The 25,267-nt window shown below is 47.5% G+C and overlaps 1 protein-coding gene across 4 annotated transcripts in view; it reads right to left on the bottom strand.

Moving 5' to 3' along the window:
* The window catches only part of RAI2 (retinoic acid induced 2), a 59,361-nt gene extending 35,773 nt beyond the window's left edge, over window positions 1-23,588 (bottom strand). Inside the window, exon 1 of one of the 4 annotated variants that reach the window (XM_043569670.1) lies at window positions 23,391-23,588. The gene's annotated coding sequence lies outside the window, so the exon portion shown is untranslated. Of the gene's footprint in view, window positions 1-22,805; window positions 23,152-23,390 lie in introns of those variants that run through there. The other 3 variants (XM_043569669.1, XM_043569671.1, XM_043569672.1) reach the window with 3 other exon arrangements.
* Between the last annotated feature and the right edge of the window lie 1,679 nt (window positions 23,589-25,267).

Below are 25,267 nucleotides of genomic sequence, written 5' to 3' on the forward strand. Positions count from 1 at the left end.
CAGGCCACATCAAGTCAACTGCTTCATTCTTCCTGGGAAACTCTCTGGAGTACGTTGGGGGTTTTGTTGTTGTTGTATGATTTTTCCAAGCTCTATCTCTGTCAAATGGTATCATAGGCAACATTAAGACAGCTCTACATATGGCCACCAAAAGACACGTTCAAGAAAGTTCACAGCAGCTTTATTTGCAATGGCCCCAAACTGGAAACCACCCAGATGTCCGTCAGCAGAAAAATGGATAAACAAACTGTGATACATCCATACAATAAGATACTACACAGCAGTAGGAAGGCGCGAGCTGCCGATACATGCGGCAACATGGATAGATCTCAAAAGCATTGTGCTAAGTGAAAGCAGCCAGGCACAAAAGACCATATACTGCATGGTTCCATTTATATGAAATTCTAGAACAGACAGAATTAATCTACGGAGACAGAAGTCAGAATTGTGGTTGCCTTTGGGGGATACTGAGAAAGGGCTCAAGGGAGCTTTATGGGGTGCGGGAAATGGATTCTACTTTGAAATGAGGTGTGGTTACATGAGTGTATCAACACTTAAAATTTGTGCGCTCCATGCACTTTACTGTGTGTGTTATATATACCTCAATAAAAAGTAAAATAGAATAATAAGTAAAAAGAATAATAAACTAAAATAAGATAGCTCTAGAGAACACCGCTGCCCTGTTTCTAAGTCTGCCAGGTAATGAGATGATCAGCGGAAACCTAAGTGTGTCCCTGGAGCTTAGCTCCCTAAGGGAGAAAATGGTCGAGAGGGTTCTCTTGGGTGAAGCTGGCATTTCTGCCACAGGAAACAGGGAAGACAGGAGGAAAAACTCAAAAGTGAGCAGTATGAAGCCTCTGGTAGGCCACATGAATGCCCTGGGGGACTTAATCAGCCCTCCTCCCCCCTCAAACATATCCACACACAGCACACTCACACACGACCATTGCGACACGTCGCATATCCCGCACGATCTCTCACACACACAGAGTGCTGCACACATCACGTGTTCATGACACACCACATATGTACACCACATTCACATACATAACCACAACATGATGTGCGCGTGCATGCGCGCGCGCGCACACACACACACACGGAAGGCAGCTCTTCTTGCACGTTCAGCTCTTCGTGTTTGAGCACTGTCTGGGTAATCATCTCCCTCCTCCCGCTGCCAACCACGGCCACTGTCATCATCATTATCATCATCGCCATCATTTCATGAGCATCCCTCATGGACAGGGACATTGTAGAGCTCACACAGCTGTGCCCAAAGACATGTGTCTGGAATCGCCTGCTTGCCCTGAAAGCTGTCCAGGCACATCAGGTTTATGCCTGGTTCTAAGAAGGGAGTGTCCTGCAGCCTTCAGCTTCAGCCCCAGCAGGAACCTTGGGCGACATCTATATACCCTCTTCCTTCCTTTCTCTCTGGCCCACTGGCCATTGCCCCGCCTCTGAAAGGAAGCCTTGCTTCACTTCTTAGTGCCGGACAGTGTCTCCTCGGGGGCTCTGGCCTTCCGGACAACACTGCCGTCCAGTTGCTGAGAAACCAGCTGAGAGCATGAAGGAGCCACCTCCCCGAGCTGGGATGCCAGTGCCTCCTTACTGTTCATCTTTGCCAGGGCTTGGAGCCTATCTGCAACGCTCTGAGTGAGATTCTACAAACCCTTTCTTCCACTGTTCTTGGTTGCCTTAACTTGAAGAACTAAACCCACAGAGTCCGAGTATCCGTTGACCACGTGGACCTTCCTCAGCAATAGGTCTCCCCATGTGGCAGACAGTGACACATGCCTGTCGGTGTGCTCACAGTTGCCCCTTTAGCATCCTACCCTAGAGAGGCACACAAGCATGTTGATCACAGCTCTTGTGTTCTAAGGACTGGAAACAACCTAAGTGACAACCGGGAGGCAACTTGTTAATTACTGCAGACGGTTACACACACTATTACCAGTTGTTGCAGAGGATAGCACAGATTGGTGTGTCCTGACATGGAAGTAATGCCCAAGGAAATCACTTAAGGGGAAAAGAACTAATAATAAATTAATAATAAAAAAAAATGTGGCGGGAGAGAAATTTTCTATATACAAAGTGAACTAATGTTTGTTGAATGTGTGCATATGTTAAGAACTTACAGAATAAAATCGAGCTCATACCAATTTTATCTCATAAGCTTATGGAGGGTTGTTCCTTTCTTTGTTTTAGAAATGTTTCTGTTTTTATTTTTAATATGTTGTTTTTTCCAATCAGAAATATAAGATGACAGACTAAAATGTTTTTTTCTTAGGGTCCATCAATGGCTCCTCACCCATTCTTTTTAAAATCCTGGGTTACAGATGCTCAGAGGCAAGCTGGACCTTGAAGCCAGGGGGATCTGGATGAAACAGTGGATCCAGCGTTTTCCAGCTGTGGGCCCTGGATATGTGACCACCTTATTGGGTCACCTCTTTTCTTCCATCATCAACAAGCCTCATAGAGGGCCAAGTCAGTTCCAACCTCTGTGTCAACCCTGGAGCCACCATGGTGGACAAAATACTCACTCCCTTCCCACTTGGAGTTGTATCTATAGCTCTAAAATGAGGGTAACTTGGTAAGGCTACTGAACAGATTGTTATTAACATAAACAATTTCTGGCACATAAATGGAGCTTTGAAAGCTGTCCAGCTACTTTTTTTTTTTAAACATCCAAGGACTATGACTTTGTTAAGGTAGGATAGGCTGCCTAACAAACTGCTTCACACTTGTAATAACTCCCTAATGGATGCCTATTTCTTGCTTATGTAACAGTCTAAGGTGGGGGCTCCAGATCAGGTACTTCCATTTCAGGCAGTGACCCTCCCCAGGCAGAGGAGGCCCTGCAGCCTTCCAAGGTTACCCTGGGACTTTGCTCCATCCCAGACAGCCAGTGCATGAGAAAAGAACCTGGAGGAAAACCTGGAAAGCCTATATGATTGGAGCAGAGGTACACCCATCATTGCCACTCACATCCTATTAGGCAGAACCCAGTCACATGGCCACAGGTAAAAAACTGCAAGGGAGGCTGGGAAATGTAGTCTAGGTGGGTGTCTGGGAAGATGAACAAAACAGGTGTGGGACCAATCAGCAATCACTGCCACAGTGAATTAGAGGAGGAAACACACCTCAGCGACTATGTGTCTGTGTGTTTATTTGTGTGCAGCCTACAAAAAGCCCAATGTTCAAGGAAGCCTTTGCTCTGGGAAATTGGGAAGCTCTTCTTTGCTGAGCTTTTAGTTTTCTCAAAGAACTCTAAGACATCTTTTTAAACCTTTCTGTTTTACTATCAAGGTTATCCTGCCACCATCTGAGATATTACTAAAAAACAACACCAGCCCCGAGCCCTGACTTTCACAAGATTTGAGATGCTGTCAAAAATAAATGCCAACTCATCAGATTCTGTGTGAAAGAGATGCCAACACACATATAACTCAAACTGAAAGCTACAGACAGGAGCTTTACTGTGCACACATTGTCACTCCTCCTCTCCTAAGGTATCTGATAAGCCAGCCAGCAGACTTAATCATAGGAACTAAATGGGAATATTTTTTTTTCCCCTTGAACTGGCCCTTTTCAAAACCAATACTTACATATCTATCAGAAGCTTACATTATACATTCAGAAGGCTAGAGGTTCACTTCTATGGTTTGGTTTGCTTTTGCCATCCAGGAGATGGCAGAAAGCCCCCAGGTATGGTAGAGATAAGGCAAGATGTGGACAAAATGATACTACTCATTCATTCATTCATTCATTCATTCGTTCGTTCAACAAATACATATTGAGTGACTCCTCAGTTACAGCGCTGTGGGTCTTGGGTTCAGGATATCAAGATGCAATGTGCTTTCACTGTATAGTGAGAGAGCCAGCTACACCGATGCACAATTACAGGGCAACAAGGATACACAATTGCAATGCAACAAGAAGCATGCTGCAGGGGATGGCAGGAGAAGCACAGATTATTAGAAAGCCCACTTGATTCTTTGCCATTTCTGATTTACTTGGCACAGAAGCATAAAGTAACCCATCAGAAACTCTCCTGTACTCATTAGATGACATGACTGGAAATACGAAAAGAAAACGTCGAGGACCCTGAGGGCTCTTTATTTATGCTGTCATTTGAAAGAGAAGCGGGGACAACACTAGTAGCTACAGACCTTGGATCCCTCCTGTGTACCAGGCACCGTGCATACTTGACATTCACCTTGCCGGGCAAGTCTCACCACTGCCCATTTTACAGATGGCATCCCTGACACCCAGAGAGACGAAGACACTTGCCCCATTACTTCATCCTCTGAAGGCCTGGGAATTTGGTCTGTTTGACTCTGAAGACTGGGCACTTCACCCCTCACCGCCTCCCCATGTGGAAATTCAGGGTAAGCAGACCCAGTGGACAGCGGTGGGACCTATGGCTTCATCGGAAGAGGCAGCAAAGGAAGGGAGAAAGAAAGAGGTTGGCCTCAGGAGTCAGTCCTCACCTCCTGGAAGTCCTGTGAGGATAAACTCTCACCATTCACTCATTGCTTCAGCAGCATTTACTGAGCAACAGCAAGTGCCAGGTGCTGTTCTGGGTGCTGGGGACATGGCAGTGAATAAGACCTGGTAGTGGGGCGTGCGGGGGGGGGGGGGGGGGGGACAGTGAGAGAGAGAGGAATAAACATCCTGAAAATTTTTGTCACACCTGAGAGGTAATATAGATACCTTTCCATTCTCGATGTTGATAATTAGAGAAATGTATGTTAACAGAAGTTTGGAGGGGGGAACCAACTTGTGGAACACACCTTCCAAATTCCCGGAGAAGAGAAAGGATGTACGCATAGGCACAAAAGACCCTTAAGGAGAGTAACCAAAGTCATTGATAGTGGTGATCTCTGCGTGGCAGGATTACAGATGATATTTATTCTCTTCTCATTGCCTTTCCACATTTTCAAATTTTCTAAAATAAGTATGTATTCCTTTTATTATCATAGATAAACAAAATTTACTAAAACATTAAAGACAGTAAATAGAACTTCAAAGAACCAGAACCTTCCTCTCCTGGCATATAGGCAGCCACTGACAAGTGAGCCAGACAGGGCGATGCCTCACTCCAATAGTCACGCTGAGTGATATCTTATTTCAACACCCTGCCTGATTCTTTCAGAATTCGCTCATAGGGGTAGCCACAGGAGGAAACACACACTCATCACTGAGATATTAAGGACTGAATCCTGAAGCTTAATTTTTCATTAGGGCATCGTGCCATTTTTCAATTAAGATAGTTTTTTTTTTTTTTTTGAAAAGTGCTGATGTGTAAAACCTCAATTCCTTCCTTAGCACAACTGGCCGATGGGTTTTATTTTTAATTGATTTCCATGTGTTCCTAAGAGTGGTAGAGAAACTGCGCTGGTAAACTGTGTTGCCACGGTGTTCCTGGCGCTGGAAAGGAAACTGCAGCTCTGTGAGAACAATGCTTTGGAAAATCTGTAAAACCCAGTCGAACACACCTAAGGTTTGTACGAAAGGGCAGGCATTACTCACGGCGGCTTTGACAGTGAGAACGGAGACTAGAAAGCCGGCCAGCTCTTCAGTAATGAATGTGCCTGGATGAATTGGCCAGGTCTAATTTAGAAGCCAAGGAAGAATTGTCTAATAATTTAGTCTTGATACAGTGGGTTCATGGCATTATCTTTTTATTCAAAGTGTTTTCTGTATTTTTTGAATAAAACAAGACTCCCACCACCTCCTCCCCCACCAAGTATCAAATCTGGCAATAAAAATGCCCTCACTCAAACTAACAGGGTCTGTGAGGGGCTTAGGTTCTTAACATAAGATTCTGTTTCCAGCTAGAAATATTGTTTCAGAAAAAGCAGAAGCAATGATAGAAGGACCACAGGAAACATCTGTGTATACAAACAGGCTAGCTCACTAGGAATAAAAATGCATTATGCATCACGAAGGTCTAAATATTTTTATTAACATAGTTTGTTAAGCAAGAACCAAGAAATAAGGTTCCCTACGAGTCCCCCATCAAATGCTTTCTTCAATATTTCATTTTATTCTTAGGAGAGAAGTAACTCTGAAATCTTATCTTAGATTTTAGCAATGAGTTTTCTATTAAAAGTTATTTCTTTTCCATCTCAGGCTGAGCAAAGCTCTGGGCCAAGGGGGTTAGGGAATTTGTTTCATAAAACTGACAGCTTGGCGAGCATTCAATCACTCGGCACTACACAGCCCAGGAGAACAAATAAGTCCTTTTCTGATGCTGCTCCAGACACATTACGATGTATGTTCCATAGCTTTATTCCCGCACTCGTACTGCTTGCTTCCTGCAGTGAGAAAAGGGGGCAGAAAGCACGTCGAAAGCTTCGACGAAGCCTGTGAGGAAGCGAAATTAATCAATTGCGCTCTCATTTGCAAGGTGGAAAAAACCCAGCACGTTGGATATGCTGTGATGATGGTTGTGACTGACCTTCTTTTCCGGAAGGCCAATATGTTCAGGGGACTCGCGGCCATTTTATTGTCCTGTCCTCAATGCTTCTAGACACGTGTCTTTGCAAGATCTGCCAGAGGCTTTCGCGGGCGAGATAAGGCAAGCTTGGTGGCTGCCTTTGGCAGAGGTGACGCCAAGGGCAGGCTACTGGCTCACAGCCTGGGCATCGTCCTAGGCAGCAGAGACCAGCCTGCCCCAAGCCCTGCACCAGCAGGGACCCAGCTTGGAAACTTCCTGTTCAACAGGCTTAATTCAGAGCAGCCAGAGAAAGCAAACCATTAGAAAATTTCTGCCCTCCTCCTTAAAAAAAAGTCTCAAGGGCTTTTTTGGGGGGTACTCCTACAGAAAGCTACGACTGAAAAATTCTGTGTGAGACACGACTAATCCATGTTGTTGAGAGCCAGTGGTTACTGTTGGTGAGGGGTAATGAAAAAGACATGGGGAGGGGGTCTTCTGGGGGCCGGTGTGGCCTCCAACTCCATGGGGTGCTGGTGGCTTGGGTGTGCTGTTTGTGAAAATTCTTCAAGCCGTACACTTAACAGCCCATGTACTTTTCTGTACGTATGTTAGGATTTTAGACAAAAACCTGAAAATAAAACCCTGTAATGCATCACTTTTAGGACTTCTCCCATCCATAGAGCTGGTATAGCTGCCATTAAAAACCAAACATTACCAAGAAAAGAATAAACCATATCCCCTCATTGCTTAAACATTTGGACCTATTTAAAATGTATGTGAAATAAAACACCTTTTTTAAATGCTGATACTATTATTTAAGCTTTTACCCACCATGTCCTTTACGCTTGGGTAAGAATGTGGTGCAGGCAGTTTTGCCATAACTGATAACCACTCCCCATGAAGTGACACAGGAGGGCACAGAGAAATGACAAAGTTCAGTTTCACTCTCGGATTCAGCAGAGGACAGGGTACCGTTGGAGGCTCTTTCCAAAGACCGAAGTCCCACTTGGAACCTTGCTCCCTCCTTCGCTACCTGAGCCACGTGGCCAGAAGAATCTCATCCTTACTTTTTTCCCCCTTTCTCTTTTACTTCCCTGCACTGAGTTCGTCCTTATTCCTGCTGCTGCCACCCCACCGCCGAGAACAGATGCCGATGTGTTTCCCTGTCACTGGTGACACTGGTGTCAGATGAGCATTGTCACCTCACCTTCTGTGTCTCTCTGAATTTCTGGATGGACCTGGAGGCTTGCACCGGGACAGGCCTTCACAGGAAAAATCTGTTTCATTAGCTTTCTATTCTAAGCGTGCCTCTGTCCTACCATTTACCACGTGTCGTCTGCTTATTGACTGAGGCTAATTTTGCAAGAGAAATAGTTGTGATGGGGGTGGGGAAGGGAAGCTTTTGAAGACAAAAAAAAAATGTCATTTGGTTTCAAAAGACTTATGAATAATGGAAGGCTATGGTTCCTTTGCAGATGAAGATCCAAATGGTCTACGGCTACAAATGATTTTGCATTTTGCTGCTCTTCAAAAAAAAAAAAAGTCTTTTCTAACTACAATGTCAAGGATGTAGGAATGTGTTAAGTAAAGAAATGGTTTTGACCACCTAGGACTCAGTTTAAAATATTCCCACATTCGATTAAGGGCCTCCGAGTCCGACATGCTGGTAGGACCAAAGTATTTGTTCACTCACCTGAAATTCACCCGAAATGTCCGGATGAATCCCCAGGATTGGAAGCAGGGAGGGGCTACAAGGAGGATGCAGCACAGGCTAGTTTCCGGGAAAGCAGAATGGAGTTCCCAGGCTCCTATTTTAAGAGAAGCCTTTCATCTGAACCCAGAAAAGTTATCTGAAAGGGCCTGAGATACATTCTTGCCTTTTCATCCCTGAGCTCCCTTTCCGCCCTGTGGTGGCATCGCCATGCTGAGTCCCCAGGCAGGAACTGAGTCTTCGCTGCTTTGGCCCCGACCAGCCCAGCTGTCCATGTTACAACACCTTCCCCTGGCAGGTGGAGTGACCAACTCATCCTGGTTTGCCCAGGACTGCCCAGGTTTTAAAGCTGAAAGTCTCATGTCTCAGAAACCCTCTCAATCCTGGGAGAACCACGACAGTTGGTCACCCTAGTGGCAGGCCACTAGCCAAATCCCTCTCTTGCAGCAGGGCCCGGTCAAGGCCTAACTGGCAGGATTACCCCATGCCACCCACTGCTTACAAATTCTGGCCTATTTACAGAGTATATGAATTTGGAAAGTGTATTTAAAGCCGCTGACTGAAGGTACTCTGGCTGGTGACCATGTCTGTCAAGTTTCCCTTTTCTCTCCCCCAGTTTTTGGCCCATTCATCGTTTTCAATACACTCCCTTTAGAATTTAGGGCTCAGATGATTACATGGGCCAATGCCAAGATTGTCGGCCCACCTGCCTGACTGCAAAGGGAGGGAGAGCCCAGATACCCAATGTCTCCCCTCTCCTGAGTTCCCTGGCCCATCAAGGGGCCTGCATGACAGAAACTAGAGTGTTATCATAATTTACTCTACCTACCAGCCATTACCAAGTCCCATAGTTGGCCTCCTCAAAACTTCTACAATCTAGCTCCTTGCATCTGCCACTATGAGGCTTCAGTTCAAGGTCATTGCTCTCCGTGATCACTGCAACAGAGCCTTTTTGGTCTTCTTTCCATCCTACCCCAGTTGATTCTCCACTAGGACAAAGCACCAAACACAAAGAATAGATACTGTCACTGGCCTCTATGAAACTGTTCAGGATAAAGTCCAAGTTCTTTATCAAGGCTTATAAGACTCACTATGACCTGGGCCCTGCCCACCTTTTCTGCTCATCATCCATAAGCTGCCCTTTTGCCATCTTGGTTTCCTCATCTGCAACTGAAAATAGCTGTTTCTAAACGTTATCATGTGATTTAAGTGAAAGCATGTATATAAAATTCCTGGTCAGGCGTTTCAGCTCCATTGTGGATCTGGAGAACCTGAAGTTCTTCACCCCATCCGCAGAAGTGGTGAAAAGGCATAGGGCATTTGGCACTGGTCACTATAGAGATGGGACCAGGCAACAGATCTGAAGGAAGGAAAGAAACATCCCATACAGATGGGGGGATGAAGAGCTTCATGTTCTAAATGTCCAAGATGGAGTTGAGGGTAGGTCCAGCTGACTAGAGGAAGGTGGGCCTTACCCCTGATGAGTGGGCGTGTCAGCGACAAGAGGGAGGGGGGTGGGGCCCCACTGGAGCTCTCTCGTGGGGAGATGACACAGAGCTGAGTGAGTAGACGGAAGTACTCAAAGCACAGGAAGTTGACATTTCACCACCGATTAACAGGGACAGAACCCCTGTAACAGCAGAAATGAGGCCTTGAGTTCATGCCTTTGAAGACTTGCTTTTGGAAACAGATAAACTGGGAGAAATTTGTGTGTTTGTACTTTTGTGTGAAACATATCACCAGCATCTGAGCGCCACAGAGCAGGCTGCCAGGAGCAAAGGAGGGCTGGGTTGTTAAACATGCCGATTAAAATGAACTTTAGGAAGTGCTGCTTGGCTCAAGCCACAAAAAAAGACACATGATTCCTGCTCTCCAAACACGAAACGACGACGACGACAACAACAAAACAAAGAGGGGAAAGACAGCGAGAGAACAGAACAGGCTCCCTGGGAGAAAACACAGAAGATCTGTGCACACTTGGACAAAAAGTGATTCCACATTGCTCTTTTATTGTATAAATATTCATAAGAAAAACAGCCTAACAGCTACTTTCATGAGTAAGCTCAGTTACTTCTTGACACCTGTGTATGTGTATATATATATATATATATATATATATATATATATATTTTTTTTTTTTTTTTTTTTAACAAGAACAACATTCTCAGCACCGATGAAAGCTAGATCAAGAGTCAAGGTGGCCAAATGACAGTCCCCTTTCTGGGGACCTCCCCGGCCCCGTGGCCACTCAAAACCCTCTCGAATCCTGCCCCAGGGCAAATGGCCTTTGCCTTCCAAAAGGGACAAGGACTTTAATTAGGATGAAGACACGAGAGTGGGCAGACACAGCTCGTTATCTGTCCGCTTCGCCTGCTTCATATTTTTTTCTTTCCTTGTTAACTTTTCTGCCACTGTTTAATTGCAGAAAACAGCAGATCGGACAACAAATGGGCGTCTTTGTGCAGACTTGCCTTACATCACCAGGGCGGTCAGGCAATTCCTAGAGACCGTGCCTCTTTCTTCACCCCGCCTGGTTCTCCATCCCCTCTCCCAAGGAGCTCCAAATTCAAATGAATGCATGCCAGAACAATTGCCAAGGGAGTGACCAAAGCTAACTGTGGCCCAAATAAAGCTGGGGCTGGTAGAGGGCCTGGCCTCCAGGACAGCAGCAAGAAGAAAGCTTCTCCCAGCTGAGCTGAGCCAGCGACCACTGCTCTCTGTGTACCAGAAGGGAACAGCTGAATCTCAGGCTACACCACTTTAAGATGCAGGAATTAGTCCCTAAGCCCAGGTAGATAATGTTCAACCAAAGGCCCTGGCACCTGGGCACTTGTTAGAGCTGCAAATTCTTGGGCCCCACTCCCAACCTGCTCAGGGGGTTGGTGCCAGGGATCTGTAGTTTAACAAGCTGTCCAGGTGATCCGAATGCACACTGACCCTTGAGAACCGCTGGTCCACAGGTCTCTGAGAAAGGGAGAGACTGTGCTGGGCTGGGAGGGCATTACAGGAAAGCTGGGATCAGAAGGGCACCGTGAAATCAGCATGTTCTAGAGCTGCGCTGTCCAATACGGTAGCCACGAGCTCCCTGTGGCAATTTACATTTAAACATTTAAAAAGAAAGATAAATATTCATAATCTCACTTAAGTGTGGAATTAACAAAAGCCAAACTGATAGTAACAGAGAGTAGAATGGTGGTTACCAGAGGCTCAGGTGTGGGGGGAAAGAGGCAATTTAAAGAAAAAGAAAAAGAAAAAGAAAAAGAAAAAGAAAAAGAAAAAGAAAAAGAAAAAGAAAAGGAAAAAGAAAAAGAAAAAGAAAAAGAAAAAGAAAAAGAAAAAGAAAAAAAAGAACGCAGAATGGTGGTTGCCAGGGACTGGGAGGAGGGGTCCCAGGTAGTTAGTGTTTAATGCGTACAGAGAATCGGTTTGCAAGATGAAAGAGTTCCGGTGACGGATGGTGGTGAGAGCCGCACAACAATATGAATGTACTTAATATCACTGAGTTGTATACTTCAAATGCTTAAGAAAAAATTAAAAATAAAATTAGTTAAAAATAAAATTTACAAGTCAGGTCTCAGCCACACTAGTCACATTTCTAGTGCTCAATAGCAACTTGTGGCTAGTGGCTACCATATTGGATAGCCAATCCCATCATATAGTACATTTCCAGTGTAGAATGGAAGTTCTATTGAACCAGGCTGTATAGAAGCCCAGTTCCACCTCCTATGGGTTGTGTGACCTTGTGTAAGTTACTAACCCTTTCTGAGCCCCGATTCCTCCTTTATGAATTGAAACTCATAGTACCCACTCACATCATTAAGGCTGTTATGAAGCTGGAAATAAAATAGTAAGTGTAAATCACCTGGGACAACTGTCCAGTCTGTAGCAGAAGCCTGATAAATGACAGGTAATATTGTTGCTACTATGATTTTATGAGTGACCATTAGAGATATCTTCTCGTGGAAGGGACAGTCTGCATTGGCTAGGACAGATTCTTTCCACTATGTTTCAATTGCAAATTTCAGAACTTCTATAAGTGGCTCTGTTTTCAGTAGGACCAGTCAGCAGTACCATCTTGAATCAATACCAATTTGTTGGCAGGCCAGAAATGTGGCATCCTCATCCAGAAGCAGTATGTACAATCCTTGTAAGAAGGCTATAATTCATGAAGCCAGAGAGCCTCATTTTCTGTGGGGCTTTCTTTCTTTCTTTGAGCCTGCCTCCTCCCTCTCTCCCTCTCTCCCTCCCTTCTTTCCTTCCTTCCTTCCTTCCTTCCTTCCTTCCTTCCTTCCTTCCTTCCTTCCTTCCTTCCTTCCATGTATGAATGTCACAATCCCTGGGATGGTCCATTACATTAGACTCAAGGCTTCAGTGTTCTTCATCTAGAAAGACGCCTAAGAGATCTTGCAACCTTCTTGCAAATCTCCCCCCATATGAGAAAACAAAAGCCAGAGCAACTGTACAACCCAGAGACATCCTCCCTACTGAAGGCCAGTCACAAGGGGGGAGAATGGATAGGGAAAATGGGAAGAGGGCTCCATATGGGAGTTTTATTCGAACTAATTAGGAAATTGAGAGTCACTGAGTGTTCTTGAGCTGGGGGGTGATGAGGTTAGAGAGATGCTTTATTGAGAGGAATATTAGCTGAGGGAGCAAGGACAGGAGTAGAGCAGACCAGTAAGGAGATCAGGGCCACACCTGGGTGAGCCCTGCTGAGGCCTGGCTCTGGGAGCAGTGGGCAGGGCTGAGGAGAGGAGGAAGGTGGGTGGAGCCCATGTGAGCTGGCAACAGAGTCGAAAACAGAATCACGGATAAGAGGTCCAGGCTCTCAGAGTTCAGGCTGCATGCTCAGACATTATGTCCAAGAGGCCAGTTTTCCCTTTCAAACTCCTCTGCAGATGCGATCCCGTTCTTCAAGTGGGCTGGGGACAAAGCCAGCTCTCTGGGGGTGGGTCAGAAGAGTGGGGTGAGGGAACTCAGAGCAGGACCCTTGCTCAGGGTGGCTTTTCTGGCTTAGGAATCATAACAATGGCTCCCCTTCACAATTCACTTAGGCCTCCTGGGTGAATCCCACAGTTTCTAATGTTCTGGATGAGGAACGCTGACAAAAAAAATAGACTCCAACTTCTGACTTTGCCAGAAAAGATGTTAAATTGCAAATGCCAGGTACTACCTTGATCATTCAGAAAAGAGACGTTAACACCCTGAAAAGCAGGAAAGGCCATTTTAGAATAAAAGGCAGGTCTGTGAAATGGAAAAGGTTTAGCTTTAAAAAAGAAATGCAATACATTCTCACATTTCCTCCATTTCACTGTGAATGGGTAGAAATTTTGTCCCATGCCTGGTCCGTGGGGACCACCGGTTTATGTGACATTCCAAAATGCTTCCCTGTGTGGCTTGGGCTGTCAAGAATTAGTCTGGATGACCCCAAACCCAGCTGCACAGCTCCTAAGAGCAAAAACAAAGCTTGAGGTTTCTTGGTGTGGGTGTGTCCAGCATGGAAAGGCAGAGCAGAATCAGCCTTTGTTGCCTTCTTAAAATGCCAGTGATAAGCCACAAAGGATCCTAGAACAAATGGTCTCAGATTGATATTTTCACATTCAATAATTTCATATTTAGTCTAGCGGGTTAGTGATTTTTTTTCATAAAAGGAAATTGCAGCCAGAGCTAATTGCTCAATCTGAAATGTATCTGGACATTGTTTAGATGTTGGAAAGGAAACAGTGATGTTGGAGAGATTTTAGCAAAAAGAAGGGCATTAATTTAGAAAAAAGGCAAATGTAAATTAGTATAAAATGTAGTCCCATATGATTTTCAAAGCTCTGCTATGTATATAGCCAAAGAGAGAGCACCCCTATTTTGAGCTTTCCTTGATATTTTTCTTGTTTCTAAAATGCAAAAGGAAATTCATCGGCACAGGCTCAATCCATTCCCAGCCATTGATCTGTTGGCCAATCAATGATCGCTGTAATCTGAAAAAAATAACACCAGTTTCTATGAACCTTTCCAAGTGAGGCCGTGTTCAGCTAAGCTTAATAAAGAGAAAACCAGCAAGCACCATCTGGAAAACACTCTTCCGGAGCCGCACAAGATAGTGGCAGCCTTTGCCCAACCTGCTATAAATAAGTGTCTCAGGGAAAAAAAAAAAAAAAAAACACCCCATTTTCAAATCTGTTTCTACTTAATACAGCTGCAACAGAGTTTATTTAGCTTTTCCCTATAGCAGGAAGACTGTTTGCATTTTTATGACAAGGGTCTAAATGTTTTTCACAGCCATCGCCATTGCCATTATTTTGAGGAACAACATACCACTTGGACCTGTCTGTTTGCTTCTGCAGCACACAGCAGTGGCCCCGGTGGCCTCTGCGCCACGAAACCGGCCTCCAAAGCCCAGACTGATGATCCTGTTTCCTCTCTCAGAGCTGCAGTCATCACCCGAATCCTGGCCTGCGAGGGCCTGGCTGCTTAGAATGACCAAGCGTCACGTGCTGCCTCGGCCTGGCACGCTGTGGCTGCCTGCCAAGCTCACTGCCTCTTCCTTCAGGACGACGGGGAAGAATCACACTGGTCTTCGCATGAGGCTACAGCTCACCAGGACGAAGGTGTCCTGGTGGCCTGGCCAACCAACCCCTCCATGCCCAGGTTTTCCAGCTCTCCTCACCGGCGGAGCCTGACACTCTGAGCTCCTTCACACACTCTTCGGGAGGTCAGCCTACCTCAGATGGCGGAAAAAACGAAGTGGCCCCCGCTGACTGCACCGAGCACCTGCCTCTGTCCTCGAGCACCCCCAAACACCCATCCCACTTCAAAGACGGGCCGGGTAGGGCTGGCCTCGGGACGCTTTGCTGTGTAATGAGTGACCCACCTCTCTGTTCTCCCTCTGTTCTCGCTCACCCCGTTTCCACGCTTTACCCCCCTGACGCCTTCCCTGAGAATGCAGGACCCTCCTTTCTCACCTTTCAGGGGAACCTCAGAAAGAAGATGGCTAAGGGCTGGTCCCGGCAGCAGCATTTCATTTGTCGCTGCCGACTGCAGGCATTACCAGCTTCGAGCTGCCTGAAGGAGCTCTGCTGACATTCTCTTTCCCGAGCGGAACTGGTGCAAGGAAACAAATGTGTGCGAGAGGGAGAAAATTGGGAGGAACTGTGAGCACCACCTAAATTGGAACGTCCCATAATTTTGAAAAATGCCCCATCTACCCACCACGGACCTTCTCTCTCAACAGTACTGGAAAACAGAAATTAGTGGTGGGTAAAGGGCTGCCACAACCTGAAATGAGTCTATTACAGTGTTCAGCGCGTAGCTCTCCCAAGTACACTAAAGGGCTAAATTAATTGGCTCAGGCTTCAGATGCTACAGGAGAAATGACAGTGAAGAGGGGGGCGGGTAGAGGAAGATGCCTGGTGGCTTTGAAGGCAATGCCTGGAATCAGGTGCATATGAAAAAGAAATTAGGGAGGAATAAACCTACTCTCTTTCTGAAAAACCAGCAAAGCCGTTAGTTATTACAATGTGTCCCCCAATTAATTACCTATGCCTTATTCGGTTGCCTGCCTTAAAAAAAATCCTGGTGCTTATACAATCTTACAGACTCATCCACCAACCTGGGAATTAAGTCAGGCACATGACCCACTTCCAACTGTTAATTAATCGCCCCCATGAACAGTATATGTAAAAGTCAGAAGGATAAATTGCATCTTTTATTATTTCAAATTGAATTTGCCAAAACCCACAAATTACTTATTAAACCTTGGTCTAGACCAGTGTTTCCCAACCAGGGGCAATTCTGTCCCCGAGAGGACATTTGGCAAGGTCTGGAGATATTTTTGGTTGTCACGACTGTGGTGGGAGGGAGCGATGCTACAGGCATCTAGTGGGAGACTGCTAAAATCCTACAGTGTGCAGCCCTACCCCGCCCCCAACAAAGACGAATCTGGCCTCAAATGTCAATAGTGCCCCGGTGGAGACACTGTGCTCTAGACAAAGCCAAATATGCTTACCTTTAATATTCTTATCTTTGGCCGTCATCAAAGAGAGAAGACATCATTTTCTTTGAAATCTAAGGTTGGCTTACGTGTTAGCTAAGGATGTATTTATTCCTTTCCAAATAAATGCCATAGGTTCTCAGTCTGAACGCAGGAACATTAAAGAAATACCGTGATGATGGCAGGGGTGCATTTTAAATGCATATTTCATCAGTGAAAATGGATGGAAATTAATATCCCATAAAATAAAATGATTATCTAGTTATGTTCCATACAAAACCAAAATCAATACCTCGTATCTCACTTAACCTGCAATTAGAGTTTTTTGAAACACTAAAACAAGGAAATGCCATTCTTTTCCATTTCTTGCTAGCTGGGTACATATTTCTGAACATGAGGCATAGAAAACAAACAAGCAGACAAAAACACCTTTTTTTTAAGGCAGATTTTTCCAGGGCATAAAAACCTTCCGGAATCATTCCGTTTTTATTTACTGTAGATTCAATCATTCTTTAGTGAGCAAAACATGCAGCCCATTCTCTCGGTCATGCCTGCCTGGCTTTCCAAATGCCCTCAAAACTGGGATGATGAATCATACACTTTGGCCCCACTGTGTCAATTAATAGTAAGCAAAGAATCCCACAAAGCCAAGACAGGACGTTCTGCCTGATGTTTGTGCATATGTGGGAGGGTGGGGTTGGGGGTGGGAGTCCTTCGCCAATTGTTTCCAGAGGGTCTTAAGAGCAGGTGTTGAGAGTCTATAAAATTCCTTTAGTTCTAGAATATTCTGTGTGGCTGTACCGTGCCCCTAGCATGGGGGTGGGCTTTGGTCAGGAAAAATGCACATTCCTAGAGTCAGCCTAGAGCTTCTAAACTGTGAAGGAAATAATGGCTGACAGCTATACCATTTCGACCCTTCCAGGCCACGGTTCCTTTCTCTGAATTATCAGGCAAAAGTGGCCATACACACAAAGGCAAAAATAACAACAATGACAAAAAGCGCCCAAACACACCCAGTCTTGGCTGCCAGCGAGGCCCGAATCTGCTGCTGAAAAAGAACAGTTGCTACAGTGCAGCTGGAGGAGCTTTTCCAGGGAACTGGTAATACCCTGGCTGTTAATGAATTATTTTTCGCCAGAATGTCGGATTCTTCCTGTGCTCCAGTAAACAGTCTGCTTCTGCCATGGGAAACAAAACCAGCTCCTTCCGAGGAGCTCAAGGAGGTCAGCCAAGGGTCCCCTGTGGGGGCAGCCCCCTCAGGAGCCAGAGCCACAGGCGCCTGACCTATAAATCACCACAGCCCCAAGTTCATTATTCCAGCCCTTTCCATCTACTCGAGCCATGCCCAGCGCTCCACAGAAGGGCCCAGGAAGACTGCAACGCCAGCTGTGACCCTTTCCCCATCTCCAGGAACTGTGTCTTGCTCAGGTTTCCTCATCTGCCGCACCACGGCATGTGAGAGTGGGCTTCCTTGCATTGATTCTTTCTCACGGAAACCGTATTTACTTCCTTGCTCTTGTTTTGATCAAGCTGTCAGGAAATAACTATGTGCATCCTCTCTTATCCTTTCCCTTCTTTAAGACTGGCTCCAGCCCCAAATAAGCCACTCCCCCCTTTAGGGTGTCTACTTGGGACACTATTCTCCAAGCACAAATCCCCAGGAAGGATATTATTAGACCAGGTGTCAAGGAAATCAACTGCCCAGGCAAGACACGGCTCCCCAGTGGACAAGGACACCAGCCTGAGGTGGGGAGAGGTAGAGGAGAGGAGAGGAAAGGGGTCATTTTGTTCAAGCCATCCTTGTCCGTTCCCATCCCCCATCTTGCTCTTTCATCTCCGTTGAGTTTCAGGAGCCCACACTCCTTAGGAGAACTTGGCTGAGCAAGCATGCTCAGGGATAGACTTGATCGTGCACCCCCCACCCACAAGGACTCCTTAGCCACAGAAAATCAAAGTGGCCTGACGCCAGGCTGTTGTGGCTACTGAGTCAGCCCATGCTTCCCATCTGCCATGGAGACACAGGGTATTTATGTCCCTAAAATACCTGGAAGTACTATGAGCCTGAAGACACAAGTTGCTGGTTAGTCTGCTCTAAAGAGCACTGCCTAATAGAAATACATACGTCATTTTAAAATTTGTGGTAGGTACAGGGGCACGTGGGTGGCTCAGTCGGTTAAACGTCCGACTCCTGATTTTTGTTCAGATCACGATCCTACGGATCGTAAGTTCGAGCCCCTGATTGGGCTCTGTGCTGACAATGTGAAGCCTGCTTGGGATTCTCTCTCTCCCTCTCTGTCTGCCCCTCCCCACTCATTCTCTCTCTCTCTCTCTCTCTCAAAATAAATAAACTAAAAAAAATTTTGTTTAAGTTTCTGGTAGGTACATTTAAAAAGATTAAAAGAAACAGGTGACACTCATTTTAATACTATAGCTTATTTGACCAACATATTCAAAATATTATCATTGTGCCATGTAATCAATATAAAATTATTAACGAGCTATCTTGCATTTTTTTTTGTACTAAGTCTTAGAAATCCCACGCATATTTTATCCTTATAGCACATCCTGCTTCGGACTAGCCACCTTGTGACTGCTTAATAGCCACATGTGACTAGTGGCTACTATATGGGATGGTGCAGATACAGAACATTTCCTTCATCATAAACAGTTCTCATAGACAGTGCAGTGCTGAAAGACCAAAAAGCTGTGGGAAGAAAGAGTGACGGGTGAGTGCAGGGTGAGCCATCAAGTTATTGGAGCAAAGAATTACAGTGAAAATGGGAATCGTAAGGATTGGGATATTCTGGAATCCCACCTCCACGTCTAAGGGGAGATTAAAACAGGCTTTTATGAGAGGCTCGGGGCCCATGCATACATCATGGGGAGGCCGCTCCACAGCAGTGAGAAGGCCGGCAAGTATAATCACTACTCAAGGCATCTGCCGCTTGAGCCGCCTCCATATTAGCTCTTCTGATCTGTTTACGGCAGGGGCTGGGACAGAAGATCACCAAAGTCACGTACGATCTTTCAATAACAATTCTGGGTTTGCAATCTAATTTGGTGAAGCAGATAAAGAAACATGATCAAATTACGTGTGCCTGTGTTTGTGCGTGTATGTGTGTTTGCGTGTGTGTTCCTGGCTGGAGAGGGAAGGAGGGTCATGTGCAAAACCCAGAAGTACGAATGTGACCACCAAAATCACCTGCTCACCAGCTGCCATCAGAGCACAGGAGAGCGGTAGACTTAAGAAGCTCATGAAACATTTTGAGCCACAAAGGAGACGCCTGGAAAGAATGAGATGATGGGCATCCGGGCAGACAAACAGGTGGGAGGGAGAAGTGGTAATCAGAGGCATTCTCCAAAGACAAGAGCTGCCAACTCTATAGCAAAGATGTCACCCTGATCCCCAAATCAAGCGTAATTCAAAATCCCACGCAGGCTTTTGTGCAGGGGAGAGTGCAATTAGCCATCTTTCCCTCTGCTCGAGAGTCTCATTCTCGGAGGTCCCCCTCATATTCTGATCAGGGAGGGGCAGAATCATATCTGGATTCAAATCCTGGCTCTCCCAGTGGCTCCAGAGTTTCTGCAGAGGGGATAAAGGCTACCATCTGGTTGGAAAGGAGCTAAGGGACTTGCTTACCTAATTCAATTGCATAGCAAGACCTCATCTCACTTTTACTGAGAATTTATTTATTTGAGACGGTCAGAGTCAGAAATCCCTCATGCATCCTTTGGTCCTACCATGGACCTCGGGCTAATTATTTAAGCTGTCTTAGCCTCACTTTCCTCATCTATAAAATGGGAATTATCTTTGCCCACGTCACAAGAACTTGTCATCTTGGACCTACCCCAGGCTAGAAATGGAGCATGATACCAGGAACTCCAAGTCCCCAGAGAAACATAAAAATCTCCGCATTTGTCCCTGCTGAGTCTCCCTTGACAATGACTTACAGCTGCCTCCCCACCACCATCCACTCCATCAGCTCCATCATTTCATCACTCAACTCTTATTTACTCACCAACGGTTGGGCATTGGGGATTCCAAAAGGAAGAGGCAGTCTTTCCATCTGAAATAGTTTGGGACTATTTGGGGTCTATCTGCTTGGCTATAAGCATGTGCCCTGGGTGACTGGGCTGCCTCACTGGTAGGCTCCCTGCCCCCAAGTTAGGTACCATACTTTGTGAATGCATAGGGGCTGAGGGCCCTGGCCTTGGGGAGAAAAAAATAAGAGACAGAGGGGTTAGAGGGACACGTAGCCCCTTTAACTCATAACCACCAAAGTCTGGAATCAGACACGCGACTGGAAATTTCTCTGAGCCTCAGATTCCTTATCTGTAAAATAATGCCTCCATCACATCATGGTTTCCCACATGTCAAGTGTTTGGCAGACAGAGAGTAGCAACAAATGTTAATTCCTTTCCTAATTTATTTCCCTCCACTACCCTCCTCCCCCCAAATCTAAGGTTAGGGAAGGAGCCAGAGAAGAGACACTTGCTATTTTCTTACCGGAGATTGGGAGCACACTGTGTGTGGACACTGCCACATACAGAATACCTCCGTTCAGGATCAAGTGGAGTTGGGGAGGCCGGTGCTATTTAGTCGTTGGGTCACTGTAGCTAGAGCTGTATCTGTTCCCCTGGTGCTATAGCACTCCCAGCAACACCGCATCACACACCTCTCGATTTTTCTTTTTCTTTCTAGCCTTTCAGAGGCCCTGTCTCAGAGGCTCTGTTTTCTGGCTACCACACCTTTTATTTATTTTATGGTTCTTACCCAACTGCCCACCAACCAAGTTCTTACACTGGCAACTGGCATCACCTGGAAAGCTGTGTTCTCATTTTTTCCTGAGATGGGCAGGTTTTCCCTGGGGCCAAACCTCACAGCTGGAAGTCTGGTGCTTCTTTGCATGATAAAGGACGCCGCGGGGGGGGGGGGAGGGGGCGCCCCACCCCCACCCCCCGCAAACGTCCCATGGGGGCTGGTGCCAAAGCGGCCAATACCCTAAGTTCCAGTCTGACTTGGCTCACCGTGCCTGGGCCGCGTTGGAATGCCTCTAGTGGGAATCAGTTGGGATGACACACAAGTGGTCATTCGTAGGATATTTATGGGGTCTGTGGATTCGGGGGTGGGTGGGTGGCCTCTGAGGGCTTCTAAGGGGCAGATGAACCGGGATGTCACCCGGTTTATGATTCTGTGCCTTCCAGCCCACCCCCGACTTCTGAAAGTGGCACAGCTCCCCATGTTCCTCTTGAGAAGAAAATGCAAAGGACAAAACAGCGAGAGGGGGCATAATGCTGCCTGGTGAGCAGCTCCCATGCCCGAGCCTCCCCACTAGCCTCCTCCCACACTGCCACCCCTCCACCGTGATAAAAGCACATCACAACACATTTTCTAAGTTATCTTAAGTCTCTTGGTCAATCAACAAATGATTCTGAAGACTCAAAAGGAGGAAGAGAGACATCTAGACAACGGTGGGAAAGATTCCTGGGGAAAAGCAGAGAAAACCTTGCATGATGTATGCAAGGCTAAGAATTGTTTTCTCCCTGCTGGCTGCTTTTCTCTCTGTTCTAAAGAGAAGCTTCCGAAATCGGCTAAATAAAGGGATCACACCAGAGGATGAGAGATAATGCTAAATCAACAAAAACAAAGACCCAAATGAAACAGAGCGAGCCATGAGAATCTGCGGCTATCAAAACTTTGTTTGGCCGTATCTATTTATCATCGCTGCACACCCGGGCTCTGCGGAATATCATTCTGTTGATGTCACTTATCCTCAGCAAAATATTTACACATCCTTAAAAATGCCAGATGAGGGGGGCCGGCCGGCGCGCTGCCGCAAGGCGCCCCTGAAGCCGGATCGCCCACGGCTGGGCAGACCATGAGATGGGGGCACGATGGGGGGTGGCTCCAACGGGCACAGGTAAGAGCAACCGACAGTTCCCGGAACTCGGCCACCCAGGAGCTGCGCTCTGCCCTGCCCACCTCTCCCCTACCTGACTCTGCAAGAAGCAGCCACATCCCTGATATGGTGTCAGCGCCTCCTCCCCCCCCCCCCCCCCCCCGCCCTCGCCTTTCTCATTGATTAAGTTCTCAAACCATTGTTAAAAGCCGGGTTGCTTTTCCCTGGAAAACTGGGCTGAATTCATTAAGCTTCCCCCTGCCACAAAAGGAATATTCATAAAAGTTTGGCAGGCAGAAAGGGAGGCTGACTGCATGCCATGGGGTGGGTGACAATTCGCTCTTCCAAAGACACCTTCTTCTTCCATGCCCCATCCCTCTCTCCATCCATCCGTCGTGCCCCAAACCTACTCCAGGGACTTGTGATAGGGAAACACAAAGCAGCAGCTGTTTGGCAACATTTCTACCCCTCGCCGGCAACTGTGGTGGGATGCCATTTCCCCACCCAGGCGGAGCTTATCCTGAACAATAGTCGGGCTTTAAACGGCAAACAAGCAAACACACAGAGCACAACCTCAACCCCGAAAAAGCCAACACGGAGAGAAGCGGTAACTCCCTCCGCAGCAAAAGGCGCCACCGAAACGCACGCAAAAATGCTGCGAGAACGCTGCTCGGTGCCTAACATGGCAGAAAGCCCGAGCCGGTGCGGCCACCCCGGGTCTGGGCATTGGGGGGTTCGAAGGCTCCCGGGGCGCCGACGCACACTCACCCGGCTTCGGGAGGATGCGGGGCTGGCCGAACGTCACAAAGACAAGCCCAGCGCGATCTGGCAAAACCCAACTTTCCACCCGGCTCGCCAGGGCCGCCAGATACGTCAACAGAATCCATCTTTCGAAGGGCCTGGAAGGCGCCGGGTTTTCCGGGCCGGGGCAGAGCGGCAGAGCCCGGAGGCGGCCCGGTGCGGTGCCCGGGAGCGGAGTCCGCCGCGCGCCGCCCTCTGTGCCGGGTGCCAGCGCTGGTGGCGGCCCGAAACCCACTTCGGGGCCCCCGCCCCGCCGGCCGGCGCCGCCTCTCCGGCCCCGCCAGCCAGTGCGCGGCGCCGGGAGCAGGAGCGGGGCCCGGGGACGCCGCACGGGTGGCGGCCTCGGCCCGCGTCCCCGCCCCCGCCCGGCCCTCCCAGCTGGCCCCGGCCTCCGGGCGCCGTCCTGCCCACGGGAGCAGGCCCCTCCCCGGGCGCCGGGCCCCGCCAGGCTCGCCCAGCCCGACGCGCCCCCTGCGTCCCGGTGGCAGGTCCGCACGGGGAAGGCGGGGGAGGGGGACCCCGGCCCGCGCTGGGGGGCACCGCGGTGGCTACCTCGCGATCGCGGCCGCCGCCTCCAGGAAGCCACGGGGTGGTCGCGGGTGTGGGAACTCTCCGTTCTGGCCTCGCCGCCCGCCGCCTGAAGGGGGTGCGCAGCGGTGGGAGCCGCCGTCGCCGCTGTCACCGAGCCGCTGTCGCCGCCGCTGCCGGTCGTGCGTGAGTGTGTGTGTGCGCCTGTGTCCGGACGAGTGTGTGTCTGCGTGCGGCGCCCGGCCTTTACTATATACACCAAGGGGTGGGAGGAGGCGGGGAAGGGGAGGGCTTGGGGGAGGTGGCGGAGGAGGGGGAGCAGGAGGGGGGCGAGAGGGTACCCGACGAGGAGGCGGCGGCGAAGGAGGGACAGGTGATCTCGCCCACGGGGAGGGCGTGGCTGTGGGCGGCGCAGGGTGGCAGGAGGAAGGGTCGCCCGAGGCGCGGGCCAGGGGAGGGGGAGATGGACACCGAGGAGGGCCGGCAGAGCGGGGATCCTGCTGCCAACTGGCGGGCTGGGGACCATTCCAGACCCCACGATGAAGAGGAGCCAGAACGGAGCCCAGAAGAGAGGAAGTGGCTGGCTGATGGAGGCGGGAGAGGTGGGGAGGGCCCAGTGACCACCCCCTAGAATGCCAGGGTGACACACGTAGAAGATCCTTCTCACAAGGTGTGAGATTGTGAAAGCCGAAATGAGCCCACGGACACAATCTAATTTCCACAAACTTGCCTGAGAGATGATTTATTTATTAATCTAACATTTCTTGAACACCTGGTGTTTGCCAGACACCGGGGCTGAGACCTGGAGTTAGAGACTATTGACTATCCGACTGCTAAACAGTAAATAAGTAATAGATGCTAGTAGTACTATTGATGATTTAAAAACAAAATAAAAAACCTAAATCCTGTAAATGTTTTAAGAGAGCAAAGGAAGCAACTACACTGCTTTAATTAATCCCTAAAGATGTAAAGATTTTTTTCTGGAAATCAAAACAGGATGAAGATATTTGAGAGAGAATGGCAGAACTTCAGTTACTTTAATCAGAGAAGAGAGCGTCTGAATCTAGCTATCCTTTGCACATTCAATCCTCCACCCCAACACTGTGACTCCTAACCACAACTTCCCTCTTGCAGAATTTGAGGTGGCCACACAGAGTGTGAAAGACAGAGAGAGCAGCCTGGCAAGTTTACAATTAGCAAGGGAACCTGAACTTGTGTTGGAGAGGTTCTATTCTAACCTTGTAGTGTTGCAAGCATAATGTAATAGAAACCAGGGCCACATAATGCCATATTATTCTGAGGGTACTTTTGCCTTTACTGGATTCCCTCCTCCATTAAAAAAAAAAAAACAAAAACACAAAAACCTAACAGTTCTATTTTACAATTGCTTTGGTAAAAAGACAAATATATTGGTATTATATATTAATACATTTTCTTCAACCTAGAAGATCAATTTTTCTTCTGATTTCAAAAGAAATGAAAACATTTCTGTGGGCTCCTAAAAGTACTGTGGGTCCCAGGCTCTGTGCCCACTGCTGGTAACAAAGAATTAGGCCCTGTTGGTACCATTCCTTGATAATGAATTCCCTCTTTTGAAAAAAAAAAAAGTTAAATTAAAAAATACTGAGTTGACACAGACACAGAAAGACACACAATACAACTTTAAGAACTGATAATAATGAATCGGGGCACCTGGGTGGCTCAATCGGTTGAGTGTCCGACTTCAGCTCAGGTGATGATCTCCTCGTTTGGGAGTTCAAGCCCCACAGTGGGCTTGCTGCTGTCAGCCTGTCAGAACAGAGCCTGCTTTGGATCCTCTGTCCCTCTCTCTCTGCCCCTCCCCTGCTTGTACTCTCCCCAAAATGAAAAATATATATATTTTAAAAAAGAACTGATAATAA

This window comes from Prionailurus bengalensis, chromosome X (assembly GCF_016509475.1).
Source record: "Prionailurus bengalensis isolate Pbe53 chromosome X, Fcat_Pben_1.1_paternal_pri, whole genome shotgun sequence".
NCBI classification, from domain to species: Eukaryota; Metazoa; Chordata; class Mammalia; order Carnivora; family Felidae; genus Prionailurus; species Prionailurus bengalensis.